General features: G+C 36.1%; 1 protein-coding gene across 4 annotated transcripts in view; it reads right to left on the reverse strand.

Moving 5' to 3' along the window:
* The window catches only part of LOC123680110 (rho GTPase-activating protein 100F), a 174,707-nt gene that overhangs the window by 97,711 nt on the left and 58,857 nt on the right, over positions 1–18,139 (reverse strand). Inside the window, exon 1 of one of the 4 annotated variants that reach the window (XR_006747485.1) lies at positions 6,842–7,355. The exons of 1 other annotated variant lie outside the window; for it this stretch is intronic. The gene's annotated coding sequence lies outside the window, so the exon portion shown is untranslated. Of the gene's footprint in view, positions 1–6,841; positions 7,356–18,139 lie in introns of those variants that run through there. 2 more of the 4 variants (XM_045617807.1, XM_045617811.1) reach the window with 2 other exon arrangements.

Genomic DNA, 18,139 nt, shown 5'->3' on the forward strand with positions numbered 1-18,139 from the left:
TTAAGACGAGTCGCAAACAAGTTAAAGACGAGACGACCGAAAACTTGAAGTACGACGAAGACGTGATAATCCAAGACGTTTCGAGTAATCATTAAACGAGTTAAAGACGAAATTCAGTACCGTAGTGAGAAACTTGTAATTAAGACGTAATTAAGATCTTCTCAATACTGAGTTTGTACTGTATAATTGTGGCTTTGTAAATAGATGTAAATAATTCAAAAGAGTTCAGTTATTACAAATCCAACAAAGTCACGGAGAAAAAGACGAAAGGCCAGGTAATCGAATCATACCTCTAGACGATCGATTAACCAAGCCTACATATATGGATTGTGATATATCAAATGAAAGGACATTCGATTGCACATTGAACAGTGTGACTGAAGAAAGAAATTGTTAAGCTATTTTTTTTATTACAAAATTAACAATTTGTAATTGGTGTCAGGTTTTTATTCTTGAAATAATAAATTAATTTTTTTTTTTGTTGAAAAATTAGTTAGTTCAAAGAGGTTTTCAGTATGTGCACTTGGTCATGGCTCATTTACTTTGGGACGATGGTATCTGATGAAATTTGTCACCGAATGAAAGTCGACCATTACAGTTTTGTTCATGGACAACTTTCAAACCCCTCACGTGAAAAATTAGAATGTGTGACACACTGCGCTTCAGTTATGACCTTAAGTTTGTTATTTTTTCGTTTCTTCTGAAGTTGAAACTTTTCGATAAAATATTTCAATTCAAAGAAAGATTTCTGACAACGCAATGTTATAATAAATTTCCAATGTTATAATAAATTTCCAAAGTTACTCTATTTTTTCCATTGAAGGGTTCGTAGGGGTTGAAAGTTGTGCATGAACAAAACTGTAATGGTCGACTTTCATTCGGTGACAAATTTCATTAGGTACTATCGTCCAAAAGTAAATGAGCCATAACCAAGTGCACATACTGAAAACCTCTTCGAAATAACTAATTTTTCGAAAAAAAAATTTTTTTTTAATTTCTGCACGCCTGTAAAGAAGATACAAATACCTTGCCAAAAAAGTACCACATGACCCATTTTTCCTATTTAAAGAATTTAGAGGGTTGATGGGGATGGCACAAGGTGCAACAAAAATTCTTCAAAAATGCATAAAAATTTGGTGAAAATGAAACAAAAATTTACTTCTTTCAGGATTTTGTTTCCAAATATTTTTCTTCTGAGAAAATGAATTTGTTCCCTAATTGTGAGGCGCACTATTTATGGGAATATTTGACGAATCTGTGGCTAAAAAACTGCTATGAAAAGTATAGGGTGTCTCATTTGAAAAACACCAACTCTTCTCCATATCACCAAAACGGTAATTAAGTTCAATGCTCTGTTATAACTCAGTACATATTCAAACCATTAAAATTACTGAATAAAAATAAAGAGAAATATTTGGAAACAGTAGTTTTCAGAAACGCCCTGAATCTCGAGAACGAAACATAATATGTATGATTTGATTTCGGATATCTGGTCATTCAGAAAAATGAAATCGAGGGACCTTGAAGATTTTTTTCTCTAAGTCTTTTAATTCTCGAAATTCGTCCAGTGAGCATAGAATTTGGGACACCATGTACCCTTCATTTTTCACTTTACCCGCCATATATCATTTTCATCGTCAATTATGTTTTTATACTTAGAAATCACTGTTTTGAAGAAACAATTTTATTCGTACGCAGTTTAATTCATAGTAAAAATATTAGAAATTCAGTACATCGAGGAAGAATACATTTCTATGCTGATACGTCAGAAGAGCGTTATGTGCTACGAAGTCCATGAACTGATTAGGCAAATTTATATTATCCATAATTAAAATCTCAACACGGATGGATCTGTTGTCACTGAAACAGGACCCGCTCTTGAGGACGGTAAACCAGCATTTTGCCGGGGCGCCAAATATTGGAGGGCGAAATTTTCTACTTTTTTTCCGAGAAATCCGAATTCCTAGAAGAATGTACCTATTAATCAATTTTTTTATTTCAACGAATTCCACACAAGATTTTATCAAATTAATCATAGTTTTGTGCGTGGGAGCATTCGAATTTAATATGATAATAGTTCACTCGCATCATCCGATTGTTCAACTCAATCATAAAAAAAACAAAATGTTCAAGCATTTTATTTGTGTAGTCGAAAGTCAGCAGAACCTAGAACCGCAGGGTCTGCTATAGAGGGGCGGCAAATATTGGAGGGCGGAATTTTCTTTTTCCGAGAAATCCAGAGTCCTAGAAAATTGTATTATTTTTTTTTTAGTTTCAACCAATTCCACAGATGATTTTAATCTTAAACATCTCTGCATCAAGAATGTCTGCAACATCTATTAATTCGTTCCTTTTTATACCTAGTGTGGATGAGGGCGTACCTATTCGAATTAAAAGTAATGGTTCATCCGTATCATTCGATTATTAAACTCAATGATCTCAAAAGAAAAAACGATATATTCGAGCGTTTTATAAAGTCGAAATTCATCATAAGAATCTGAAAACCGGAAACAATCCAGTTCATCACTTATTCATTAGAATTCAGAAAGCTCGTGAATGGTGAATGCCCTATACATTTTTGATGCCTTGATTATATCAGGTGTGTGAATAAGTCTTTCCCGTTTTTTGTAAGAGATGGCGCCACCAATACTGTGCGAGTATTTAATGGTTACATATGTCATAATCAAAGCTTATTCATCTGTCAACAATTCCACACTAACACATTAGTTGAAATTTTTTCGCATCATAAATTTTTGAAATCGTGAAAATGTCGAAATTTGAGCCGAGTCGACGTCATTTGCGGGAAGTTTCACTTTATTGGTTCAATTTGAAGAAATCTGCTGCCGAGGCGCATCGGTTGCTTCAGGAAGCTTATGGAGAAGGTTGTGTCGATGATTCAAGTGTTCGCGGATGGTTTCGACGCTTCAAAAGTGGCGATTTCGACGTGGAAGACAAGGAGCGTTCCGGGCGGCCGCAAATCTTTGAAGATCAAGAATTGGCGACTTTGCTTGATGAAGATTCGTGTCAAACGCAAGAAGAACTTGCTGAAGCATTGGGAGTTGACCGAACAACCATTTCCAAGCGTTTGAAAGCCATGGGAAAGATCCAAAAGCAAGGAAATTGGGTGCCGTACGAACTGAAGCTGAGAGACGTCGAACGGCGTTTTTTCACTTGCGAACAGCTGCTTCAGCGACATAAAAGAAAGGGTTTTCTGCATCGTATCGTGACTGGCGATGAAAAGTGGATCCGTTACGATAATCAGAAGCGAATAAAATCATGGGGACTACCCGGCCATGCATCATCATCGACGGCCAAGCCAAATATTCATGGCGCCAAGCTCATGCTCTGTATATGGTGGGACCAGCTAGGTGTGGTTTACTATGAGCTTCTGAAACCGAATGAAAGGATCACAGGCGAGGTCTATCGACGACAATTGATGCGTTTGAGCCGCGCACTGCAAGAAAAACGGCTACAATACTCCGACAGGCACGACAAAGTTATTTTGCAACATGACAATGCTCGCCCACATGTTGCACAGCCGGTGAAAACATACTTAGAAACGCTCAAATGGGAAGTCCTACCCCACCCGCCGTATAGTCCAGACATTGCTCCGTCTGATTACCATCTCTTCAGATCGATGACGCATGGCCTGGCTGACCAGCACTTCCATTCCTACGAGGAAGCCAAAAAATGGGTGGATGACTGGATAGAGGCCAAACCGGTCGAATTTTTTCGCAACGGGATTCGTATGTTGCCAGAAAGATGGGGTGGGGAAAAGTTGTAGCTAGCGATGGCCAATACTTTCAATAATTCATTTGTAACCATTTTTTCACAATAAAGGCTCAAAATTTGAAAAAAATACGGGAAAGACTTATTCACACACCTTATAACATTCATTTTATTATTACTTATATTCTATAATTTAAATTCAGTTTTTCTTCTATTTGCTTATTAGAGGAATAACAAATTGTTCTTCCCTTAAATATTTTTTTATAAAAAAAAGCATGTTTTTCACTTTGAATCTCTTGATATAAATTCACCAATCACAAAAGGGTCGAAAAATATCGAAAAAAAAAATTCCGATATAAAGTCTCTCTGAAGGTTCAAGGTACAGGGCATTTCTGAAAAATGACTGTTTGAAATATTTCGCTATTTCTTGCTCTGTTCGAGATATTTAAAAAAATTCTTAAACATTTTTTCAGTAATTTTTATGGTTTATATGATACTCGTAACAGATCATAGAAATAAATTTCCGTTTTAGAGATATAGAGTGAAGTTGGTGTTCCTTAAATGGGATAGGTACCCTATATTTTTCAACGCAGTTTTTATTATCCGCAGATATTTCGAAAAGCATATTGAGTTTTCTGACTTCATTCTTTTGATAGGACACCTCATAAATATGAATTATAAATGATAATAATAATTCATTTTGTGTCTTTTGAGTAATTACAGTGGAACCTCGATATAACGAATCGGAAGGAAATAAGTGAAAATTCGTTATACCAAGTAATTCGTTAAACTGAGGTTTGTTATATTGAGGTGGAATTGAATTTGTTATATCGAGGTTCCACTGTAGTTTTATTCAACTCAACATTACGTACTCATCTTTTTTCTGCAAACAACTTCTACTTATAAATGAGAACACATTTTCATCAAATCTATGTATTTTCTATTCGAAAAAACATAAAAACAATATTTTTTTTCCTTAGATCAAGATGTCATATTGGTGGGAACGTTATATAGAGGTTTTGAGTTGACCAGATTAGAGGTATTTACACTTTTCTTCAATAGTTTAGAATTCGTTATAACAAGGTTGTTCGTAAAAAATGTTCAATATGTAAAGGTATATTTCACATTGCCTCTTATGGACAATTCAAGGGAATTAGGAAGAAATTAGTTAAATCGAGGAAATCTTAATATTGAGGTTTGTTATATTGAGGTTGCACTGTATTATGGTTTATATTACACATAACGCATCATAGAAATTGATAACCTTTTTAAAGATATAGAGGAGAATTGATGTTCCTCAAATGGAAAGCCCTACATAAGACTCTGATTAAATACAATGGACACAAAATGAATTAGATCTCGAAAAAAATAAAACATATTTAAATATGAGGTATCCCATCAAAAAAAAAAAAAATTAAGTAAGTTATCCGTTTCAAAGATATAGAGTTTTTTCACTTCCTTTTTTCGATGAGACTCCTTATATAAGCATTACTAGCATTAATTATCGATTCATTGGTAAAGAGGAATAGTGGAGTTTTTGACCCTATTTAACTGGATAATAATTCTAGAATGAACACAAAATTGATTTAATATTTCCATAAATGGAAAATATTCATATATAGGGTGTCCCAAGAAATTGAGTCGAAAATTTTAATATATTCGAAACGGTTGACATTTTTGAGAAACTGATAACGGAATTATTTTCGACAAATCTAATCTGCGGCTAAAAAACTGCGTTGAAAAATATAGGGTGTCCCATTTAAGAAAAACCAACTTTGCTCTATATCTCTAAAAGGGAAATTAATTTCTATGATCTGTTATGAATATCATACAAACCATAAAAACTACTGAAAAAACATTTCAGAATTTTTTGAATATCTCGAATAGAAATTTAAATATACCGAAATATTTGAAACAGTCATTTTTCAGTAATGCCCTGTGAGTCGAGAATGAATCGAGATATCTATGAACTGCTGTCTGTTATCTTAATTCGAAGAGGGCTCGTGTGTCTTTGAAGATTTTTTCTTTAAGTCTTATAGTCTTATAGTCTAGATGCTTTAAGTAAGCATCGAATTTCGGACATCCTCTACATACATTATAGATATGCCAAATAAATTCAGGAGATGTTTTCATCCATGAATCACAATTCATATTGATATACCTCAAAAATCTGAAAATAAAATTCCTCTGCTCAATTTTTTGAAAACCACTGAAACACTTGATATCTTTGGACTCGCCGTGTCTTCTTCTGTGCGTGCAGGAATCATTTTTCTCTATAGTGGACTTCAATCAGCTGCATGAACAATTGATGCATACTCGATTTGGTTTATATTTCCAAAAAGGTTGTTCACAATGAAGATTTCAAATTTCCGAAAAGTTAGTTTTAGCACCCTATACAGCTAAATAGTTGATTTTAGAGCGGTGATATAATGAAGACATTCGATGAGCATCACGAGTTTTGAAACATAAAAAATTTCGACAAATTCACCTAAGCCAACTTCCTTCTGCTGGGGTGGTTGGTCTTTTAGAGTAATACATATAGCTTTCAGATAAAATGTCTTCAATTCCTTCATTCAAAAATGACAGGTTAGGAGGGATACTTTTTTTGTCAAATGAGTAGGGAATATACGTCAACCACTATTCATGTAATGTGAAATTATTTTCACATCATCTGTATATTGGTTAATTCTCGAATTAATCGAATTTGATTAAACCAAAAAAACTGCAGTCATCAGAAATTATTGAGAGCACTTTGTCATATAACACCTCTGTGAACTCAAGAAATAATACTTATCTAATCGATGGAAGATATAAAATTTTCTCTTCTACTATTATCCTGGAATTTCGAATATAAGACAATAATTTTATTTTCAGTTGTCAAATATTTATAGCTGTTAATGACCTCAATTCCTAAAGGACAACTATTACAGTTTACGAACTATCAAAATTACAAATTTGAATTTAATTGTATATGTTTAGTATTGTTTTTTGTATATGAATTCACTTTATTTGGATCATTCCAGAGGATACTGTGGAAGGTCATTTAGCTCCTTTTCATTTCGTTGAAATGATAAAATATCAGACACATGTTCAGACTGAAGCTGCAACTCACCTTGTTGGTATCATAATCACCTATCTTCGTACAGTTTTTTCCATAACTTCCCGTGTCTCACACCAAAAGAGAACGGCATCTTTCCCATCAATAAACCGATGGAATCCGAGAGGCACAACTATCTTCAAATATATCGTCGAGAACGTCCCTCGGAATACACGAGCTATACCAGAAATTTAATCAATATCTGAGACTATCACGAACCCAACACAGCTTTGGAACGCTTTGGGACATTTTCTCCACTAGAATTGTTACATTCTACCGAAAATGTTTTTCAGTTGCTTGTGCTCCATTCTAGTGAACTTTCGCCGCATCCATTTTAAGCCACTTTAAAATTTTCACTGTTGAATTTCGAGGATGGCCGATGTTCACTCAACTATGATTTCAAACCGCGTTTCGAAAACAAAGACAGCAATTCTTCTTTTATATCATTTATAAAGATATTAATTGAGGGATAAATACGTAAGACGAACCCTGATCAAATTTAGGTCTAAAAGAGAACTGGCAATTCGGGGCACCCTCCTTTGGCGGAAAATTACGAAAATGACCGAGAAATCTAACGTAGTATGGCTAGGGAGTTGGAGAAGCAGGTAACTGGAAATCTCAGCATGAAAATAGTTTCCCTTCAATGGATGAATATGAAAGTGATAGTATACATAGTATTTTAGGAATGTTTCATAGAATTAGAAATTGATTTCAAATTGAATAATGATGAACTTCATAAATGTTTATGAATTTCAATAAATATAGGCCCCACTGTAAATTCAGCAGATAATTCAAATGATAACTAATTAGAGAATAGAAATTGATAATTAATCAGATGACTTTGAATCTGCTCCTTCATTTAAAAGATTTTTTTGTAAATTATAACTATTTGTTTTGAGAAGAGATCCATAGTAAAAATGGAAGTTTAAGGTAAGCAGTCTTAGAAAATGTGTTAGTTAGTCAGTAGGGGTCCTTTCGGAACATCATTTTTGTTGCATTTGACTAAAGTTAAGTGAGTTAAGTTATAGTTATTCCTTTTCATTCCAAATTTTGTTGGATTCTTCGAGAGTTTGAGGAATTTCACTATATTTAGAACTGTCGAAGAATAAAATATTCTTCAATTGGACATTTAAAACTTGCATTATTTTGTAGGTACAAATACCTACAACGAACATAATGCAAGTTTTAACACCAATCAAAATTGGTCGTTCCTCGAACAGATCGCATTTCGTTTCAGACAGGGATGGTCTCGAACGAAAAGACTCGACTGACCGATGATGATGAATCCATCCTCAAATTCGATTCTGTCCATCCGGCCATAAGAACCTGAAAACTTGAAATTTTCAGGGGCTGTCGCAAATATGAACTTGGCAACAATTTTCGAGTAACTTGGTAAAGTTCAAAGCAGACCAAACATAAGCATGTCTTTCCTCTAGAAACGCCGATCTCACTATGCCCAACCTGGCATTACTATAAGCTGGGTATTACTATAAGCAATAACCATTCTTGGAAAAATCATATGAGATCCATTTTTATCTTTAAGGCACAGATTCGACTTATCCAGCAGTACTGTTTGTAGTGCTGCACCTAAAAATATCCTGAAACTATTGGATTCCGTCCAAAAAAGGGAAATTCGTCTCGTCAGTGATGCCTCGCTTACAAACTGACTTTACTGGAACACCGTAGAAAAGCTAAGGATCTGGCTTTATTTCAAAGATATTTCCATGGGCGATGCTCTCCTGAAATATCAGTAATCATGCCTCCTCTGGTAGTCTCTTCGGGATTGACTCGAAGTGTCACTTTAGAGACCTGCAGAACATCACTTTTCAAGGACGCATTCATTCTAATTACAGGGAAACTTAAACCTGTCGAAAAGTCTCTGTCCAGGGTGACGGACGAAGATGTGTAGAAAGCAACTCAAGAATTTTTCCATTTTGCTCTGCGGATCTTCTCCAAAGCACGGAGGAACCCATGAATGATGATAAATTTGAGAAGTAAAAATTAGTGATGGGACGAGTCGTATAATTCTTAACTCGATCTACTCGAGTTGAATCGATGTCCAACTCGATTTAATATAGCGATGAGCAACTCGAGCTGTTCAACTCGATTTTCAATCTCAACGAGTCAGTTCGATTTACCTTTGCGTTTATTCGAGTCAACTCGGAACTCGAAAGAAACCATACGATTCGGGAAATCGTGAATCCCCGTTCGTTCCCGTTGCAACTCGAGCTGTGGCTGGCACGAATTGGCCGAGTTACGACTAGACGACGTAAACCGAATCAAGCCATCGTGTGATTGCGGTTGGTGGTAGGATGAAGTGATTTCGGCCCTTCACCTAACTGAACTTGGTGACTCGGTTCAACCGAGTTCGACTCGGTCGGCAGTCGAAGTCGACGCGATGTGCCTTCACTCGATGCGATGAACGCATCGAATTATTCGGTCGGTTGCGGCCGACTCGATTTAACTCGACTTTCAAACCGAGTTGGCCATCGATTCAACTCGAGTAGATCGAGTTAAGAATTATACGACTCGTCCCATCACTACGAGTCAAGTTGACTCGAGTCGGCCGCAACCGGGTCCAACTCGAATAACTCGATGCGTTCACCTCATCGAGTGAAGGATCATCGCGTCGACCGAGTTGAACTCAATTCGAGTTCACTTCGTTGAAGTAAGGTTTAACTCGGCGGTCGACGCGAAGAGCATTCACCGTCTCGATTCGTTTGACGGCTCAAGTGTCTCATAATATAATTAATAATTATATTATAATCAAGTATATTTCTAATCTGTTTTTTTTTTCTATAGAATTTGGAATTGATTGCGGACATGGTGATCCATTAAACAAATTTCCTCCTACGGACTGAAGTACTCGCACCTCTTCTGATTGATTTATTATCAAGAATGTTTCCATACAGTGGAACTATATGTTTTTTTTTAATATGGTTTATTAAATTTAGAGTATTTCCAACGTATTTATAGGATGCTGAACAAATTCGCAAACTGCTGTACAGCCATCTTCCGACTTTGAAAAAAATTCCACGCCGCACTTCTTCAGGAGCCATATTTAATCTACTCCGCGTATAAAATACAAATATCTTCGATCCAAACAGAATCCTTATTCCCGAAATCGTTCCATCCCTACCACCAACAACACGATGGCTTGATTCGGTTTACGTCGTGTCGTAACTCGTAAGATCAAGACCAACTCGGGCCAGTCACAGCTCAAGTTGCAACGGCAACGAACGGGGATTCACGATTTCCCGAATCATATGGCTTCTTCCGAGTTCCAAGTTGACTCGAATAAACGCAAAGATAAATCGAGCTGACTCGTTGAGATCGAGTTAATCGAGTTGAACAGCTCGAATTGCCCATCGCTACTACATATATCAATGTTTCTGAGAAAACCGCAATAGATACCATTAAGACCACTTCCATTTTATTCTTGTTTATATTAAATGCATAAATAGAAATAACAGATACGTGCCTAGTTGCGGGAACGTTCATTAAAATTCAATACCGTCATTAAAATTTTAATGTTCCAATGGGAGGAGCCTAATGTATACCTGCACCGTTTAATGGAGGTTTAAAATTTTAACGCGGCTTTAAATTTTAATGAACATTCCTGCAACTGGGTGATAGACTGCTATAAATGAGATAGAAACATTTTGTAATGAATTTCAAAAAACCTAACCTGACGGCAGCGAATTGGACGCAATAGGAACTGATGGATTCAGAACATAGTTGTGTTCTACATAACGATTACAAATATGGTCAAATTCTTATTGGTCATTCTACTACCATGAAGCCAGAATAAACAATTGCACTAGTTTTGAAAAAATCAATAGTTTCGAAAAAAACAATTTCTACGAAGAACGTCAATGGACAATTTGATTTGGGTTAAAAAAAGTAAACTTCCTCCTTGGACAGCAAAGTAGATATACACAATATCCTTGTTTTTATGTCTTTGGGACAGCATAGCTAGAATCAGTGGCAAACTGGGCCACCGGCATGGGCGCCCGCAGGGGAGGGGGGGCAGGGGCGGCCATGGCCCCCCCTGAAATTTTGATTGCCTCATTTTTCAGCACAACACCCTGAATATTACTTTCTCAATCCAGAGGGCAAGGAAAAAAGGAAAGTAATGGATTCACATTTTCCGGTTTTCAATGGAATTACATAAATAAATAAGTATATTGAAGCAGAAAAATATAACGAAAAACAGTTTCTGAAATACAATTAATTCGTAAGGTACATATAATTCATAATCGGCAGAGGTAGTTTTTGAATTGAAAACTTTTTTAGGCGCATTGAGCACTTCTTGAGTGAAGAAGAATCATGGAACCGAAAGCACTCCATGCGTGTCAATTTGTTTATAAATTCATCTTATATATACTCTCCATGCGTGTCGGCAATCGGCATTCTCTTTGAACGTCACCAGAGATGATCGTTTTATGGGCGGTTCTTTTTAGGCGGTTTCTTTGATGTGGGATTCATCCTTGATTATAAACACTTTCGTTAACCAAAAACAATTCGAAAATAATAATCGATAAGCTCGACGATACAATTCACAAGTTACTTAATTTGCACTTCTATCGGCAGTGCCCATCAAAGACTGCTCCGTTTTTTTTTGTTTGTTGAGAGTCATTTTCACTCATGTTTTTATTTTTATGATGGATTTACCCTTGGAAATATGGATATTCGAAAATTTTTCAAAAGGAAATCAATTGCCGATGACGATTGCAATAAGTTCCCCTTAAAATATCTAGCTTTACATATAAATGCCAACTCATTCCTCCAATATAGCAAAATAGATCGTGCATCAACTTCAGATACAAATCCGTCAACATGCAAGCTTGAATTTTCCCAAATTTTTCCGGTGGACTTTGGACAGTCAACGGATATTGGAAATTTTATAGCTTTCTCATCTATTCAAAACAAACAAAAAGATTATTTACTAAGAATGACACATAAGCCACCAGCAACTTATAATTTTAGGCAAGATGTTGGGCCATATGAAAGACCATTTATTTATAAATAGCTTGATCAATATAATAATAATAATAATGATGAGAGAGTTTATTCAGAATACTACCCAACCTAATGGATGGATGGTTTATTCCAGAGTCCTTAAAGGTGCACTGTGTAAAATTTCCACCTGTGATTCATGTTAGTACTTTTGACCATTCATAAAATACAAAGATTTACATATGCAGGCCAAAAATTATGCTAGTTCCGCTTGGCGGATTCAACTGTCCGTGCCAAAAATTTTATTGATGTGCTATCAAATGAAAAACCTGACATATTGTTTTCAATAGATGAAAGTAATCAAAAAAATGTTGCAGAAAATAAAAAAAAATTTTACCGCTTATAAAAATAATAGTTTTTTTGCGGAACTCACGATATGCCTATACGAAAGAGCAACAAGAACTCTGGCAATTTTAGTGATCTTTTGAAATTCAGAGTAGACGCTGGTGATAAATATAAATACAGAAATAAAAAGAAACGGAATACTGATGTCGCCTACGATAATCATGGACGCCTTATCGTTTTTCAATAATTTTTATTTGCCCCCCCTGAGAAAAATTTCTGTCAGCTTATTTGTTGCTAAAAAATATTCGATATTAGTTTTTATGCATTTTTCATATTTTTTATTTAAAATTTATATTAGGAAACTGTAGAAACATTAGTATCAAAATAGACGAAAAACCATTAAGACTAATAATTCATTTTGGGTATTTATCTTTCTACCATATTTTTGTGTTTGATATTCAACTCGGGTTATCGTTCCTCTGTTTCCACAGCTTTTTGTACTATTTAAAGCAACATTTCCAATCGAAATCAAAACGATTAATCGAATGGTTGAACGATATTTCCAGATGGAAAAATTGTAGATAAAAATGAAATTTTTTCCAAAAAATGTGGAAATTTTAAGGCAAAGTCACTATCAACCAAATTTTACAATGTTTGAAAAATCGATTAACAACACACGAGGACGCATTATGATTTTTTTCACTTTGAACAGAAATTCTGAATTTTTATAAAACGAAATTGAAGAAACTATGTATATCGAAATAATCATTCAATATGTCTTTTGGCGAGACTTTCTCGAACCAAATAGCGTAGGTACGCCCTCTCTCTAGACAAGGGCGTAGAAATGGGGGTACTGGGGGTAATTACCCCCAAAGATTTCCAAACGGAATAGCCGAACCTGAACTCCCAACCCTAGAAGCGTTCACTATGCAGAACCCTGATTTTGTGGTAATGGCCCCAGAGAAACAGACATACCACAGCCATCCATCAAGAATCTCAGAGTTCCTAGTGAAGAACGTCAACTGGGAAATCGACCTTACAGCCAGGAATGCAAAAAACTCGGGTCATAATTCCTCTAGGGTCATTACCATAATATCAGGGTTAAGCGTAGTGAACGCTTCTAGGTGATGCCATGGTGGAATTGCATGAACCTAGTGCAAAAGAGGAAAAAGATAACTGATTGGACGAAACTCACCGAATCCTAAAAACCCATCTGGACTTATGGTATACAACTGTCGGGCTCTGCAAAACCATTCGTAATAAACTCTATCCAAAGGTTTCAGTGTAAAACTCTGATAACCAAAGCATGGTATGCCACAAACCAAAGAATACATGAAGACCTCCAAATACCATACAAATCAGAAGTAATACGATCCACTTCCCCCATCTACCAAGAAAGATTACAAGGCCACTCGAATGAGTTAATAGAAAACCTTTTATGAAAGGAACAAGCAAAAGACGACTAAAAAAGACGTGGCCTAAAGATCTACCAGTTGAAATTGTTAACGAGTAGAAAAGTCACTGGACATTTCACTCCCCTTCCCCTCCTTTACTACTTTTTGATATACCCAGCAAAATTTCCTAATACCTTTATGTGTAGATTGTATATTGAGCAATAAATGAAAATAGTATATTGTGCAACAAGTGGGGAAAGTCCAACTTTTCTCGCGAGTGTGGAAGTTTGTGGCACGAGCCTGAAAGGCGAGTGCCGCAAACACACGAGCGAGAAAAGGACTTTCTCCACATGTTGCACACTATACTTTTCCTACAACTGCACAAATTTCAATAATTCAAGTAATGGACTTGATTCAAATCAAAATGACCTTCGTTGACAGTATGTGCTAATTTATTGCGTTTCCATAGAAACGACTCAAAAACCCAATTTCATTGGTCTACCAAGGGAGGTGTGGGCAAAGTGCCGTGGGGAATAATATTTCCCACAGTATGCGCAATACATAGTTTTGAAATTGAGTATACTATGCAGAATACGCTACTTTTCATAGCACTTGTAGGAAAAAATATATACTACACAGAAAAGAATGCTCCGAAGTCCTCGAAAAAGCAGAAGATCAGCTGTCCCAACACAGACGGACGATACTCTACCGTATCGGGAAACTGATCAAAGAGTACGCAGATCCAGAGATCCAGTCGATAAAACAATCAACTCCAATGTGAAGTTAAAAAGGCATTGAGAAACTTCAGAAATGAACGATGGCAGAAAATGCTACAATCTCTGACGACCGAAGACAATTTGATCTGGAAGGAGAAAAAAGTTTTGAAATCGGAATACAAGGCCTTACCACCAATCCACAGATCAACCGGTAGCAAAACCAGAAACATTTGCTGACATCCTGTAACTCTAATGTAGACCGAACAGGTGATCTCACGAAAAACGACGGAACAAGAGAAAATCATAGAGCCAACCACCACCGCGGAAGTTCAAAATATCATTTCACAACCCAAAAGAAGAAAAGTCTCCGGACCTGATGGTATCGCAAATAATACTTTGAAAGTCAAACAGTTCGGCAACGGGCGTGATATCCCCCTAGAAACCGCAAGTTAAATGCTTGGCAACCATATTGGTTAAGACACTCTCATTCTGTCATTCAACCAGAACCTGAACTATGCCGTCCATAAGGGTATAATGGTGCTTGCCATATTTTTTTCACTGATCTTTGGACGCAGCAACATTTCCATTCAGATCAAAATCATCTTGTACAGAACCATTGTCCGTCCCACTGTAACTTATGCTTCAACGTATTAGGCGCAACGTAGTTTAATAAATACAATACAATATTGAAACAAAGCTACAACTACAAAAAAACAAAGATCCTTCAAAATTGCCAATTCTTCAAAGGATCAACATATGTAGGGTTTCTATACCGCCATTTCAGAAGAAGTTCTCCACTCTCTGCCAAGATGATTTTGATAGGTGTTGATCTCATATATCCCAAAGCTACTCGAAAGGTCTGAAACTGGACTCACGTCCTAACCCTCCTAACGTCACGGCTACTAGCGTTAGCGTGTTGATCAGACACAAGCGATCAACATTTACAACGCAGGCTATGATTTCACATGATGCAGCTCGCAGCGACAGCACTGACGGCTCACGGCATGCTCTCTCTGTTATCGGTACTGGCATAGGAGTGTGTACTGTGTAGTGACTCCGAGAGAAGACATCGTGGGCTACGCATCTATAGAAGATTGCAACCGCTTGGGACTTGGGGTATAAACCTTACCGTTCTACGGCAAATTCACCATGCTCCGCTATCGAGATGAAAAGTGTATTTGGTAGGGATCATTGGTTGCCAAACTGACGATTCCATCAGTGATTCTGGGAGGAATTACCCCAATCCTCAGAGAGAGGGCGCACTTTCAAAGTTGGCTGAGAACCCCTCACCAAAAAACCATCAGGTCAATAAACTTATCACTAATAGCGTATTCGACTGGCTGCACCAGTGCGAATTAATTCGAATTTTGTTCGTGCTGATGTATGTTCGACTCGTAGTGAACGTGAAAAATACAGTCTAAATCTATGTTCGGCAGGTCATGTACAAATTTCAGGGCAGAGCAAATGTCTATTCGACTGGTAATGGCGCTCGCTGTCAATTCGAATTTTTTAGCACTGTACATTTCGACAGTACGGGGTCCTGTCATAATTCATTGGTTGTGTCAAGGTTAAGTTCAAATTTTGCGATCGAAAATTGTTGAAATGGATGGAGCCTCTGAAATGGATATCGATAAATCACTAGCCATGGCCGTTGATTTTCTTTTATCTTCAAGTAGCAATGACAGCGAGGTCGAAAGCGATGAAGATGTTTAAAGCTTTAAAGTTTATAAAATCTATAAATATAAAAATATTCAAACCTAAAATTCGAGAATACCTGGAAATTGTTGAAAAATATTCTGATGCCGAGGTACTAATCATTCAAACCTAATGAAGCACGTTAAGTCAGGAACTTTTGCGCGCATGACCATAACCATAAAAATTTCGAGTACATGGATATTCATGTACTGAACTCGCTCAACGCTGCTTTGCCCACAAAATATCTGTTTTTTTAATATTCTAATTGCTCGATCCACACTAAATTCTGCACGAATATTACTAAAAGAAAATAAAATAAAACACTTGATTATAATAAAGGGTGTTTTTTTTATAGCTACAGAACGATGGATTATTCGATTGACATGAAGTTTATTTATCCGCAAGATAATCTTGTGGCATTAAATTTTAAATATGATTTCTGGCATATGACCGCCACGGCTGGTGCACCAATATTTTCCTCTCTAGGTAATATGTTGTACTTGAATTCAGTTTCTATATCCAAGTAAGCAATTTCATCTTTCCCTTTAATAGTAATTGTATTATGAAAACTGACATGTTGTTTGAATATTGAGAAAACCTACCTACATCGCTGATAACGCACATTTTTTTTTTCATTTTCTCGCAATTTATTATTCCGATCGTAAATGAATTCTTTGAATTTAACATTCATAATTAAATTATATTCGTGTTACTTTGAAAAGCAATTCGAATTTCAAATTCAAATCTAGTCGAATGACAGTAAATGACCACAGAACACTTTGCATAAGCATTGTGCCAGTGCAGTGCCACAGAAGTTCGCATTACCTGCATGTAAGATGCATAGAATACCTGGTGTGTCTACTTATACCTGTAAAACTTTCAGACAAAACGGGAGATTTTTCGGATTTATACCTACTTGATTTCGAGGGATCGCGGGCTTTTCAGATGGCGCATACATCGTTTACATTTGACATTTCTCTCAATTCTCGACTCTTGTGAACCAAGGGCGTAGATCTTTTTTTTTCTTGGGGAGGGATAATCGAAAAAAAAATTTTTGACGACAACTTTTATTCATATCTGTAATGTTAGAAAAAGAAGTTTGATAATGAAGTTTGAACCAAATTACTCGAAATAATTTTTGTTGTTACTAATTCGGTTGTTCTTACCTTGTTCTCAAATAAGAGTTACGAAGGAAAATGAGAAATTACTTGGATAATTTTGAGAAAAAAAAGTTTCATGAATATGAGCCCACAAAGGTTGTTTCTAGTGTGTCTTACAGTTTATCAAATACTTATTAATCTTCGCTACAGATTAGGTAAATAAATACCAAAACTTATAATTAATGCATTCATTAGAGCTTACTAGCTGGATCTTAAAAATAATTTGGATTTTCCTGAGGATTACTAGAGATTTTTCTCGAAATCGATAGCAGAAAGGACAAAACTATAACAAATCAAAAAGTGTAGTACTGGACCAGAGTTTTTTCTACATTTTTCTAAACTAACAGCCATTCACCAAAATATAGATTTGGAGGAAGGAAGCAGGCATCCTTCCAGAAAATATATCACCCTGTAGATTTGCATTCAAAATTAGCATATCACATAGTGAAAACTTTAAACTGGAATATCTATGGCCAATTCATATTAAATATCTTGTGAAGGGAAGGTTATACGAGAAAATAACTTGAACTTCAACACATGTATCTCAAAACAAAATGTTTGGGGACTCATGTTATAGGACTTTTTTCTTAAAATAATTCGGAAATCTGTCATTTTCATTTGTATCCCCAATTTAGGAGCACCGTGTAATTACCCCCAGTATCCCCCTATTTCTACGCTCTTTTCGTGAACTTTGAGTATAGAACAATAATATTTTATATTCTATGGTCTGTCATTATATTCCATTCATTTGAGTAAAAATTCGATATGAACTGAATTGTAATTTATTGTGAATGTTTGCAGTGTCTAAAATCAGTATTTCCTTTTTAAACGGCACCAGGCAGATGCGGGAATTCGAAAAATTTTAAAGAGCGCCACCTTACAGCACTCTGGTGAAGCAGACCACCAAAGCAAAAGGTGGGTCTTTCAAAAAGTCTGAAACAAAATCGAATCAGTAAACACACCAGATATTCTATGCATCTTACCTGCATGCTCCTAGTGCGAATCAGAGGGAATGCTAAAACGCCCCAGCACCGAGCGAGTGCT

The sequence above is a fragment of the Harmonia axyridis genome, chromosome 5 (assembly GCF_914767665.1).
Source record: "Harmonia axyridis chromosome 5, icHarAxyr1.1, whole genome shotgun sequence".
NCBI lineage: Eukaryota > Metazoa > Arthropoda > Insecta > Coleoptera > Coccinellidae > Harmonia > Harmonia axyridis.